The following is a 13,096-nucleotide window of genomic DNA, read 5'->3' on the forward strand; positions in this document are numbered from 1 at the left end:
TTAGTGATGACCCCCCGACGACTCCTTTGACTGCACTTCCCGGCAGCAGTGCGGACTCTAGCCCATAGGCTACAATGGGCTACCGACGTTTCATAATGGCAGTAGCCCAGGGATATAGCTTACTATGGGGGATGTGGTTGGCAGGAGGGGTCACAGCAGGGATTGGAGATTAATGCTGCGGTCCCTCCTGATACATTCATATGATACTTAATATTTGTGGCTCAACCTGAAAACAGGCTTTTTTCCGGGATTAAGCCGCAAATATTAAATGATAAATGGGCCCATCATAGTAAATAATTCCTATTTTGTATTATCTGTGTCTATAACTGTGACTTACATGCAGCCTGTTTCCTGCCTTCATTTTATCTTTTATGTAGTTAATTTAGTAACATGGTGAAAATCTGAGAATGTGCAGAAAAACAAACCAAATTTGCAATAAGCTTCAATCCACGTTTGTAAAAAAAAAACAGTACATATGATATAGTCACGATAGGTTCGTCATTATTCATGGTGACACCCAGTGCAGCGGGGGATGTGGCCTGGCAGTTAAGGGGTGAAGCATTGCTGGTAGTCAGAATTCTGGTGTCACCCCTCAGTGGGTGACATCTGGGTGCCACTCATACCCCATTGTGATGCCATTAGGTCATGGGTTCAATTCCCACCATGGCTCAACTGTATGGAGTTTATATATCATCCCCATACCTGCTGTAATTTCCTCCAGTCACTGCAGTTTTCTCCCACAATCCGAAAATATACTGGTAGTTTAACTGGCTCCAGCCAAAAATGGACCCTGTAAACATACCTCCCAGCAGTCCCAATTTTTACAGGACCGTCCCTTTTTTAGGACAATCCCTGTCCCACCAGTGGCCAGCAATGCCCACCCCCTGCTTAGCAGAGCAGCGGAAAAAGATGTGTGCACATAATGTCTATTGACTGCAGAGAGTGGATGGTGGCATGAGCCTGGCCAAGACCCCAACAGTGTTGAAAATGGGGTGTGGCCTTGCGAGAGCACGGCGGCATAGGTCACACCCCTGACCAAAGGCCACACCCCTTAATTCTGATCATGCACATAAATGAACGCTTGTGTCCCTCCTCCACTGCCACCAATTTTGGGAGATATGCTATAAGTGTGTTCATATAGATGGGCAGACTAGATAGGCCAAGTGGTTGTTATCTTGCATCAAATTGCATGCTGCTATGTGTTACTGTATAACTGCATGTCTGATGTACATAAATATCGGTGTATGAGACATGTACAAGCCTGGTTCTGTAAAACCAATATATGCTTTGTGATAAGTCACTAAGAACTTAACCTAAGAAAACTGTACTGTTCTGTATGTTCAGTTCTGCCTGTTCTGGTACTTAGCTTAAAAATGGCATTGTCTTTTATTGCTACTCGTGTATTTTGGTGCTATTGATTTGTACTCCCACAACCCACACATTTTATGTGTCTCTACGCACCCATTAGGAGAAGCTGTAATAGGAACAGAGCCATAGGCAAAAGTACTGCAAAGTTAGTTATAAGTAAAAACAGTATGCACAACCAATACCAGAGAATGAAATCATGGTTCACTGAACTAATGTTGCAATATATTTAGTGTCAAAAATTGTTTAACTGACACTTTAAAAAGTAAAACACTTAAAGAGTAAAACGATCAGCTCAACTAACTTGCTCATACATTGGGGCTAATTCAGCCCTGTTCGCTGGGCTGCATATACGCAGCCCGGGTGATGATCAGATGACCAGACATGTGCACAAATCGTAGTGTGGCCTGGCCAATGGGAGGGTGGGCCACTGATGTCACAAGCAGTCTCCTTCTCCCCATGGTCATCGCAGCGACAAGTAAGTCGAGGACTTACTTGGCACTGCGGACAAGGGGAAACCATTTGATGCACAAAAATTTGCAGCCATGCACAAGGGCGGGGCCGGCGGTGGCCTTTACCTGTTCACTGGGCTCCAAAGATTCGCATGTGCAGTGTTCCATTTATGTGGCTTTGTTATACACATCATCATTTCGCACAAATGTTTTTTTAAATTATCAAAGCTTAATATTGGCAGCAAGTAAAAGTCACCATAATGAATGATAATTTTTACGTTCCCCTACCTCTTTACTGTAAACTGAACCATTCATAAAGTTAAAGAACATTTGTATCCATTAATGTGATACAAACATTTCAAAATGTTAGTGAAGTAGTCATTCTGAATTGTTATTAATGTATGTCTGCAGAAAAGAGAAAATGACAGGAAATCCTGCCGCAGCATTAAAGGAAGTTCACCCAGAGGCGGAACTACCATTGTTGCAGCAGGTGCAGTAGACCAGGGCCCTGAGGACTAACGGCCAGATGTATCAAGCTTCAAAAGTGATAAATTGGAGAGTGATAAACAACCAGCCAATCAGCTGCTACCTGTCATTTTTCAAACCCAGCCGGTGACATTGTAGGGAGGAGCTGATTGGCTGGTTGTTTATCACTCTTCATTTTTTCACTTTTTGAAGCTTGATACATCTGGCCCTAAGGGGCCCACTGCTGCCCCTGTCACCCTCTGCCTCTCCCTGTCACCCTCTGCCTCTCCCTGTCACCCACTGCTGTGTTGCATATTGTGGACTTGGATTGGAGTGGAAGAGGGGAGCCCAAATTATATTTTTGCATGTGGGCTCACTACCCACGAGTTCCGCCACTGAGTTCACCTTACAGTGTAGAGGTCCTGACATAAACCTCTAGTATAAAGTCAGCAAGAAATCATATAAGTATTTCTGTTTTGCTTTTTAGGACCCATTTTGTAAGTACCACTTGTCTGCGTATAGATATATTGTAGGAGGAATAATGTATTGAAGAAGTTGACAATGACAGCCAATCAGCTTTTAGCTAGCATTTTATATTTTGTGATAAATGATAGCTATAAGCTGATTAGCTATTTGCAACTTTTCCATTTTATAGACAGTTTATTATAATTACCCCTTTATTCCCCAAAATGTGTTTAGCAGAATACTAACATTTCCACAAACAATGATGTTGTTACAATCATCTTCTATGGCCTTTAATCATCGGAATATATTGATTTCCCAGCATCCCGTTGGGTTCAGTATTTCAAACTCCATGAATATACTGTACGTGGGGCTCCTATGAACCAACATTTAATATGACACACTGTATCAGTCATCTCTAACCACCCAGTTAGGAATAATGGGGCAGATTTTATAAGCTTTAACAAGAGATAAATCCAAGGGTGATAAGGAGAGATAAATGTCTAGCCAATCACCTGCTAACTGCCATGTTACAGGCTGTCTTTGAAAAAAGTCAGTAAGGAGCTGATTGGCTGGATGTTTATCTCTCCTTATCACCCTTGCATTTATCTCTTGTTAAGGCTTAATACATCTGCCCCAATAATCCACCACAAAACCATGCCCAGGCTTTATCAGTCTTCAATGTAGGGCATTTAATATATACATAGGGGCAGAGTTTGGAGCCCTCTATGCTAGCTTCTATTTAATATTGTAAGAATTTAATGTTGATATGTCCTTTGTCTATGTTAAGGAAAAGTATAATTGCTTTCTTAAAACAACATGTTATATAGTCAGCTAGAATTCCTCCTGGCGAGGAGCAGGGCATGGTTAATGGAAATTCTCAGCAGTATAGCTTGGGCTGACATTCTGATAGTTCAGATAACAGAACCATTAGCAGGGATTGCCAGAGCCTTATGTTCTAAAATGCAAATGGTATTTCATCTCACATGTTAGAGAGATACGCACAAATAAACACACAATCCTGCTTGTGCAGCTACAGCACATTAATTAGCAGTGTCTCTGCTCCAGGCGAAGCTGGTAAAGGACTATCCTGTGATTCTTCTCTTCATAACCAAATGTAACAATGCTCGTGAATTCCAAGTAGTATAGATATGAACTGGAGATACGCACAAGGCCATCTTACTTTAGTATTGAGCCACAAGCATACTAATGTGTATATGACACTAAGACTACAAATGGATTTGTCAAAGCCGATGATCTTTATGGCTTTGAATGCTGGACAGCCGGGTTAGAATGAATCACTGTTGCTGCTTTACATCCATATATTTAAACCTATGGGCCGCCATCCCAGGAGACTGTTGGTATCGGAGTACAGGGCCCAGACTGAGAAAGGGCCTGGCGAGACTCCAAAACACCAGGCGCACATGACATCAAGCCGCTGAAAGAGAGAGGAGAAGCACTGGCACTTGAGGAAACAGAAGGGGGCTTTCTGTGGCTAGAGATATACACCGCAGGGCTGGAGAAAAATTTGGCGAAATTCACCAAGCTCAAATGAGTATGAATGCACCCATTCGACCCTATTTATGCACATCGGCAAATTTACAAAGTAAATACTTATGGAAAATACAAACCATTTTTCCCTATTCCTTTGATGAAGCATTGCATGTATCAGCTAGACCTGTACATGAGTACTGTAAAATAAAAGTTAAAATAACAGCTTGGGGTCCCACGGGCAGAACCAGTCTGGGCTCTTTGAGCCAGTCCTGGTTTCAGAAATACATTGGGCAAAAAGAGTAGGGGTGACGATCGGATGACCTGCTCCTTATAGTGAAATGTAGTGCATTATAGGACTCTTTCCTTGGACTTATAAGTGATTCAGTGCTGCAGCAGGATACATACAGATGACTGGAGGTGAAGATGTTGGTAGTCAGAATATCTATCTTTCACCTTTCCAAATCCCAACTCTCCCTCCCTGCAACCTAACCCTAACCTGCCCACAGACTAATCCTAACCCTCCCCATAGCAGCCTAACCCTCCCCATCGCAGCCTAATTCTAACCTCCCCATCATAGCCTAACCCTCCCCATCGCAGCCTAACCCTAACCACTAATGCCTAACCCTAGCCACTAGTGCCTAACCCTAACTCCCCCTCCTAGTGCCTAACCCTCTCTGCAGCCTAATCCTAAATGCTAGTGCCTTACCTTAAACCTCTCTCCCCGCAGCATAACATTAACTTCCCCCAGAGCCTAAACCTAAGCTCCTCTGCTCCCTTTCGTAGCCTAAACCTATGTCCACCCTCCTAGAGCCTAAACCACTCCCCCTAGCCTAACCCTAACCGCTTCCTGCATACTTATGTTCAGGGCACCAGAAGGCAGGATTCTGGTGACTGCATCCTCCTTGCTGGTGGCATTCAGGTGCTGGTCTCCTGGCGGTAGTCAGGATGTCAGCATCAGTATTGTGAGCTGCAGCATATGCCTGCCTGTACTGGGCCTCACAAATTCTAACAGCAGCCCTGACTTTATTCCCCCTGATGTACTACTGGTGATAAGCTGGGACAGAGCTTGTCCTGATGAACCATGACTGGCTGCTCATGTGGCAGTGGTCGTTTGCCCACAAGCTGTAGCCATGGGGGGTGGCACCACAGTGTATTTTGGCTCCGGAAGTCTGGTATGAACTTCTGCCTCTGCCCTTAGCTATATATATATGATTAAGCTAATAACTAATGCACATGTTCAAATTATATTCTAATTCACTACGTAGGTGGCAAAGAAAAGTCACAGACTACACTCCAGGAGGTGCATTATGTCACCCACTAAGGTGAGATTTCCGCACTCATTTTCAGGAGAGATGAATAAATAGGAGGAAGTGGTGATTTAATTGTGCATCATTTACATTCCGTTCTCTTCACCTTTAAATAAAATGAAAGCAAATGAAATTCAGTCCAGCTACTTTTAACTGTAATTCTCTGTCCCTAGGTAACAAGAAAGAGAAGGACTATTTAACCCATGAAAATGACAGCGTTAAAAGGCTGGGCGACTAAATTGCACATGGCAGGTCAACACATTAACACCCAGATCTCATTTCATACAGTACATGATAATGCTGACAGGGACCTGGATGTGCTTGGTGCTACAGACAGATTTGGCATATCCATTTTTCACTGCTTACAAAAATTAATCTGTTTATACTTGAGTCTATTCCTTGGTATAACAATGATGAATTAGCCAACAAGGCTAGATGACTTTCAAAATGCTATTTGTCTTGACAAAATAACAATAAATTCAATTAGACGCAGGTAGTGATACTGAGTTCAACTAATTGCTTGCCAATTGATTAAAGATGCCAGAGGCTCTTTTGACAATTATAATGAAGAAATGTATAGCAAATGATTAATATCATGCTAAGAAGATGTTCAGGAACAATTTGCAGTCAGATATTTTTTATTTAGGATGTGCGATGATGACAGGAGGTCCATCATAGTAGTCTTTATTTGGCGGCATTTAGACTGATGCTTCATTTTTTAATCTAGGTCTTTGAGAAAAATCCTGGAAAAACGTCACGCTGGCCAAGAGCTTGCTGCGCTCCGAAAATATGTCATGTCTGTTTCTTGGAACAGGGGATCTGTTCTGCAATTCTGCAATGGCCACAGGACAAGAGACAACCACGGGCGGTGGCCTCTCGGGTCTACCGCTTGCATCTTAAGAAGCAGCACCAGTTGCACATTTGTAAAATAGGGGCCAACTCAGTCCTGATCACTCAAGTCCAACTTCGTCCCTTTCCCCGAAATTGGGGGTCTGCGCATGCGCGAATATGTGCATGTGTAAACCCCTGGTTCAAACATCTTTGGCAAGTTTCGCACTCGCCGGGGTGTTCACTACAGGATGGGCGGACTGAGGGTGGGCGCAGGGGAATGCCCAGTGTTTTATTTGTGTGCCCACAATAATGGTGGGTGTGTCCATATAAACGCCTGCTTGGGGCTGGCGACTGACGTCAGTGCCCGCTCTGAATTTGGCCATCTCCAGCCAGAATAAGAGTAATTCTAATCATTTGATGGTGAGCAAACACATCTGCTCGCATGCTAGTGAGGGGATTTGGGCAGTGTGGGGCGGTTGTTCGGCGGAGGCATTTACCTGATCAATAGGCAGTGAATATATGCAGCCTAGCAAGCAGGTCTGAATCAAGCCCATAGTTGCAACATCAGGACCAAATGCACTGCGTCCGGAGAAGCACTCGCTGGCTGCCCCACCCCCACATAATGGTTGTGACATGCCAGACCTGCAGTCTGTCAATCACACCAACTAATACAGGGTTGCCTATCCTCCCAGAATGGCCTTCCCCAGGAAGGTGGGTAATCCTCCCGGATACCGGCAGAACCCCCCCGAATCTCCCGCGGCTGTAAATTTCCGCAATTTGCAGCTTTTCGGGAGGAGGAGGTGTGGCTAAAGTTGCAAACAGACCCACCCCCTCCTTGAAGACCCGCAAAGTGTGGGAATTGAAGTACTGGGGACGGGGCTTGACCCTTCCCCCCGAAGTGCTGCTTCATCAGTGTTGCTACATCATGCCCCACCCCCCGGAGAGGAGACTTTAAAACTAGGCAACCCTGAACTAATAACACACAGGGGCAGATTTATTAAGCTTGGCGAAGTAATAAAGTGTCTGGCTTTTATCAACGGCCAATCAGCTCCTAACTGTGAAGTTACAGGCTTGGTTTGAAAAATGACAGGTAGGAGCAGATTGGCCGGTGATAAAAACCAGACAATTTATCACTTCACCGAGCTTAATAAATCTACCCCACAGTAACCAGTGTATTGCGGCATATGCACATTGTGGCTCAAACAAATTCGCAGACTACTATTGGTCAGTTGCAACAATCTAAACTGCGTCCATATCTGAATAAGCCCCAAAGTTACTAACGTAGATTAAAATAAAATATGTCCTTTTTTTTTTTAATCAAAGCACCCAATGTCTGCCCGTGAGCTGCAGCAGAAAAGCAATCATTTTGTTCCTAATTCTGACTGATAATAGTGGCATTAGGCTGCATGATCATTAATACTATTATCTTTACAATCATTTTAAAAAATGGAGAAAGTGACAGAATCCAAATGTGCAGGTGTTAATATAATACTTAAGCATTCAGCATTCTAAATACTGAGCCTTTTATAACTTCCATTTGTCATCCTGAATCTCTTACTTGCATTTAGCATTAAGCTCATTACCTATGCAAGAACAGCGCTCAGAATGTATGAATCGTGATGTTAACTAAGATTCCTGACACAAATTTATTAGCTGGAAAGTTTTCTCCTACCTCATGTGTGACAGATGTTTTGACCTGTTTAAAAAGGAGAACGTGTAAAGTATACGAATAAACTCTGCACTCTATAGAGATGCAAAATAAACTCATTTATATTCACATTTCAAGATGTTTTACTTATATGGCAAAAAGCATAGGTTTACTCTAAGAATATACCAGATTAATCATAAAACACCAGCACAATGGAAAAGAACATTACACACCAGTAGTAACACATATGCCAACCTATGAGTGCTATTACCCCTTTTACACCAGCCCTAATAACCTGTTTTTTTCCACAGCGCAGGCCCTGCCTAATGCCAGAAGGGGACGCCATGCAAAAGGGCTAAAAAGCTGGGTCGTATGCAGGTTGGAGCCGGGTCTAAAAAACTGGGTGCGACCCGGCTGTTTGGTGTAAAATGGGATGTTAATGAAACATTGCCTTATTTTCTAAAATTAGATTTATCACAACTATTATTTACACTGTGAGATGAGGATGCAAAAGGGAGGGTGTAGATCCGCACAGACTGGGAATTAGTTTATTAATTAGAAAACCAACTAAATTACAACTACTTAGGATATAATCTCTGGTAGTTATGGGGTTGGCGGTGCGCCCAGCGTTTAGGGTCAATGATTGTACACTGGGGTTTTGTCAGGGAAGACCTGACAAAGAGAGAAAAACGCTTTTTGGGCGCACTCCTTTTTTGTAAATTTACAGGTATTAGATGATTACTTTAAGATATAACTTTTATTAGAGACTTTGTTAAAATAAATGGCACTCTGAGTACAAGTAGTAGAATAGGTTAAAAATGTAGTGTGGTCCTCAAACTATTATTGTTTAAGGAATAATAATTAGTATGTCACACTTTACTTTATCATTTATGCACTGAGTTTTTCAAAGGTACGATTACCAGTGAACATAGGCAGAGAAATGATTTAGTTCCCTTTATGGATCAATCTAGTGTGCTAATATTGCACAATGAGTGTATAAAATGGTTACACACAGATAGGTCACAGCCTTATGTAATCAATAGTTTCTAATAACAGCACTTCTCTCTAGCAGTCATGGGTACAGTGGTTAGATTGAAGCAGCGGCTTGCTTCCCTTATATTTGTATTGCCACACCTGGTCTTCCCCAGGGGTCTCCCACCTGGGTACTGTCCTGGCCCTCCACTGCTTGGCTTCCAAGTTCGGAGAGGGGTTGGGCAAACCAGTGGGGTATGGTGGCAATACGTCAAAATTAATGCAAGGTGCTTCAATCAATTGTTACTGTTAGGCTGTAGATAGCGGTGGCGCATCACACTGGGCCTTTTTAATGGCCTGATAATTTTACAAGGGGTTAATGATATATAGCTTATTGGGAATGCGGTTATATTTGGCAAGTAAAGCACCCTGGTATTTTAGAACAAAAAAATATTATTAAATGTGATAGAGTGGTTGACACCGGTTGTGTCGACACTTTTTTGGAAAGTAAATGGTTGGAGAAAAAAACAAGTTAGTAAGTGGAACACATTATTGCAAGAAATCGTGCCTTGAGAAGTTTTGCTGTCTGTGGCTAGAGTCAATCTTTGACAAGTATGAGGCACTGATTTAGAGCAGATTGCGCAGGATACATTGACACATTGTTAATGATTTTCAACAATTTGACACAATGTTGATGAAATGCTCCTGGTTGATCAAAGGAAAGGGGAAGATACTGTAGCCAGAGTATGGTAGCCGGCTTGTTGAAAAATCATATAGATAAAAATAGGACTGACGTTATGTTTGGATGGTTGACACACAATGTGTCGACACAAATGTTCCCTGTGGTATGCAATACAGAGATGACGCCAAATGGGGAAAAAAAGGGGGTTTGAGCGAGCACTTCCCAAATGCAGAGGCACAGGGGAGTGTGCTCGTGTACCTGCTGCCGCTGCCTGTGTTAGCGGCTGATGACGGGACTTGGCGTGTCCGCGGCTTGCTGAAGTGAGCGTCGCGGTGTTGGGCCAGACCAGAGGATGTGGTCTGCCGCTGGCTGGCGGGGTGCAGGGAGATCCAAGGCGCAAAAAGCCGGACCTGCTAGTTGCGGATACTCCGTCGCGGAGATTGACGGCTGGTGGGGTCCCGGCTGTAGCGCGTTGATTATCGGTGATGTCTGGTACTTGCTAGAGGGGTGGGCTGGACGGGAACTGGCTGGACACGTGTTTCGCCTATGAGGCTTCGTCTAGCAGTGCCTGGCTAAGCTCTCTAATGCCCTCTGTATAGTACAAAAAACAAAAGGGATGCAGTTTCAATCCCAGCGGTCAAAATCCCGACGCCGGAATCCCAACCGCCGAAATCCTGACACTTTCTCCCTCTATGGGGTCCACGTACCCCCCTTGTCGGGATTCCGGCGTAGGGATTTTGAAAGCCGGGATTCCAACCTCTGGGATTTAGTACCAATCTCAAAACAAAATAAGGCACAAAACAAAAGGCAAGACCACATTTGCAGGTAACCAATGGAAATGGAAAATGAGAATAACATTGAGATACATTTATAAATGTACTGAGCAGTATGGGTGGGTGTGAGACTGTGGGGAGAATACTGATATCTGATGTAAATGTCTCTACTGAGCCTGGTCCTGGTACTCTCCCCTACTGCTCCCTGTTCACCTTTAGAGGTAGGCCCTGGGGCTGTCCTGATGTTCTCAGCTGAAGGGTTAGTAGGCCTGGTCCACATAATGATCCAGATTTTTTCTTCAAAAGTTGTTGAACTTTTTTTCCTATTGTTTATTTGCAAACGCTTACAGCTATGAACGCTTGAGCATTTGAATGCACATTTGTCCCTATACTGCATCTAGAGGCAACACAGGCTATGGGAGAGGCAAATGTTTAGTCAAAGGTGTTTAATTGCACAGCATTAAACTGTGCATAATCCAGCTCCCTATGCCTTTATTAACTATGCATCACTGGCCAAACTTTCAAATACAGGTATTTCAAATTGAAAGCAGGGGTATGTCAATATATACCTGGAGAAGGGCATGTGACTGTTAACCCTTCATAATACTTGATGCCAATTGTCATTCATACTTTATAATCTTATACATTTGCTTTTGAAGAGCCCCATTTCCACTCTTATTAGTGTGCCTATTCTTTTAATGATATATTGAACACCTATTTAATTATATCTAATGTTTTTTCAAAGTATTGTTTTCGCACAAATACATACATATTGACACAGAGCAAAATATAATAATGCAGTGGAGAGTTGGGGAGTGTAGCTAGATTAATAGTAGTATCCCCAAAACACTACAACAAATGTAAAAATAAGTGTTGGACTGGGGCCAGAAGGGGATTCGTATGAAATACCGACGGCCAAAATCCCGACTGTCAAAATCCGACAGCTATTGACCGACGGTCAAAATACGACATTTAAAATCCCGACAAGGTCAAAATACCCACATATAGAATGTAGACAGGTGAAAAAGTCAACATGACTTTCAGTCGACAGGTCGCGAGGTCACTGTTTTTTTACCCGAATGTCGACACAATCGACATGGACACAGTTGAAAGTCAACCGCAGCCCCTCGCTTCGCTCGTGATGCTTCGGGCACGGTAGAGATGAGAGGGGTGAGATGACTGCACCACAAACCTGTAATATTGGGGGTTATTCTGGTTCGTGTGGCTGGGCCGTACGCGTACGTTCCGGGGTTTTTAATGATCTGCGCATGCGTACCATCTCCAATGCGCAGGCGCGAACACTCCACAACGCTTACGGACGGGTCTCTCCGTGCGAAAAAACCTGTACGCGAGAGTACGGTCATTGGGGGCGGCATAGGGGCGTGTTGAGGGGAGCGGCCGAAATAATGAGGGAAAATGGGCGTAAACATGGGCGTACACGGGGGTGTGCACCAAAAATGAACGGTGCTACTACCGCTCGATCGGCTAAAGCACCGTTCATTTTGGACACAAAACAGGCGGCCGCCAACCGCCACCTCAGACCAACCCTACAGATACCGCATGACAGCGTGCGCCTGGGTTTGCTAATTTACGCTGATTACTACTCAAACACATACACCTGAATGTAATAACCAATGCTGCAGTCTATTAAGTCCAAACCATTATTTCACTACCTGCAAGCCACACACAGCACTGAAACACCTTGGAAGCTTATCTTTCTATACTTCTCGACATTTAAAGGTTTGTTTAATTTAAGGTAAGAATCTTTTAAAGACCTGCTTATATATGCTAAGGTAGGTATTTGTTAAACAGTTATACACATTCACTACGTGCTTTCATAGACTTTACACAGTAGCACACTCAATCTACACAAGTCGACATGTGTCAACGTGTTCACTCTAATACAAACATAGGTTTCGTATTTATGATACAATAACATAAACCACATCTAACACCTACAAAGGATGTTTCAGCAATGTTTTAAGCCCATGCCCACTATTTTGCACACAATCTTTGTATAGTACCCAAAATACAGAACTGTACCACTTTCTGATCTGCTATGAATTTAATAAACAATAGAGACCCATCCGTGCACGGTGGCGTACGCTCAGATAGCCGCAAGAAGTCGGTGGGAAGACGGACGAGAGACGTCCGTAAACGGTGGCGTACGCTCTGTTGTACGCCAGTTGTCGGAGTCTAAGGGCTGACCCGTCCGTGTACGTTGGCGTACGCTCAATTGTACGCCACTCCCCTTCGACGTTGTTTCTGGCCGTACGTATGCGGCTGATTTGTGGGTGGACTTAACCTCAACGGCCGCGTACGGAGAGCGTACGCTAATATGGAACGTACGCACGTTTGGCCGCACCAACCAGAATAACCCCCATTGTTAGTTAGCCGCTGGGTGTGTGGGTACACTACAAATACGAAGTTGTGTACAATAGGCAAGTGGGGATGTACACCCTGCGCTTCACTTCCAATATTCAAATAATATACATACACAGTGGTTAAGGTGTAAAAATTAAATATAATTTTTTTTATTCAAATGGATTTAACAGTGGAAATATGACAGTAAAAAATAGCAATAAAAAACACTGTAACTATGTGTTTAAAATACGCTAGGTATATGCTATATATATATATATATA

The 13,096-nt window shown here is 43.4% G+C and overlaps 1 protein-coding gene and 1 pseudogene across 1 annotated transcript in view; both read right to left on the reverse strand.

Annotated features, from left to right (window-relative positions):
• The window catches only part of LOC146060543 (UPF0462 protein C4orf33 homolog), a 79,825-nt gene that overhangs the window by 63,319 nt on the left and 3,410 nt on the right, over positions 1–13,096 (reverse strand). The window lies entirely within an intron of this gene.
• On the reverse strand, positions 9,147–9,265 carry LOC146039214 (5S ribosomal RNA; annotated as a pseudogene).

The sequence above is a fragment of the Crinia signifera genome, chromosome 1 (assembly GCF_055691185.1).
Source record: "Crinia signifera chromosome 1, ASM5569118v1, whole genome shotgun sequence".
NCBI classification, from domain to species: domain Eukaryota; kingdom Metazoa; phylum Chordata; class Amphibia; order Anura; family Myobatrachidae; genus Crinia; species Crinia signifera.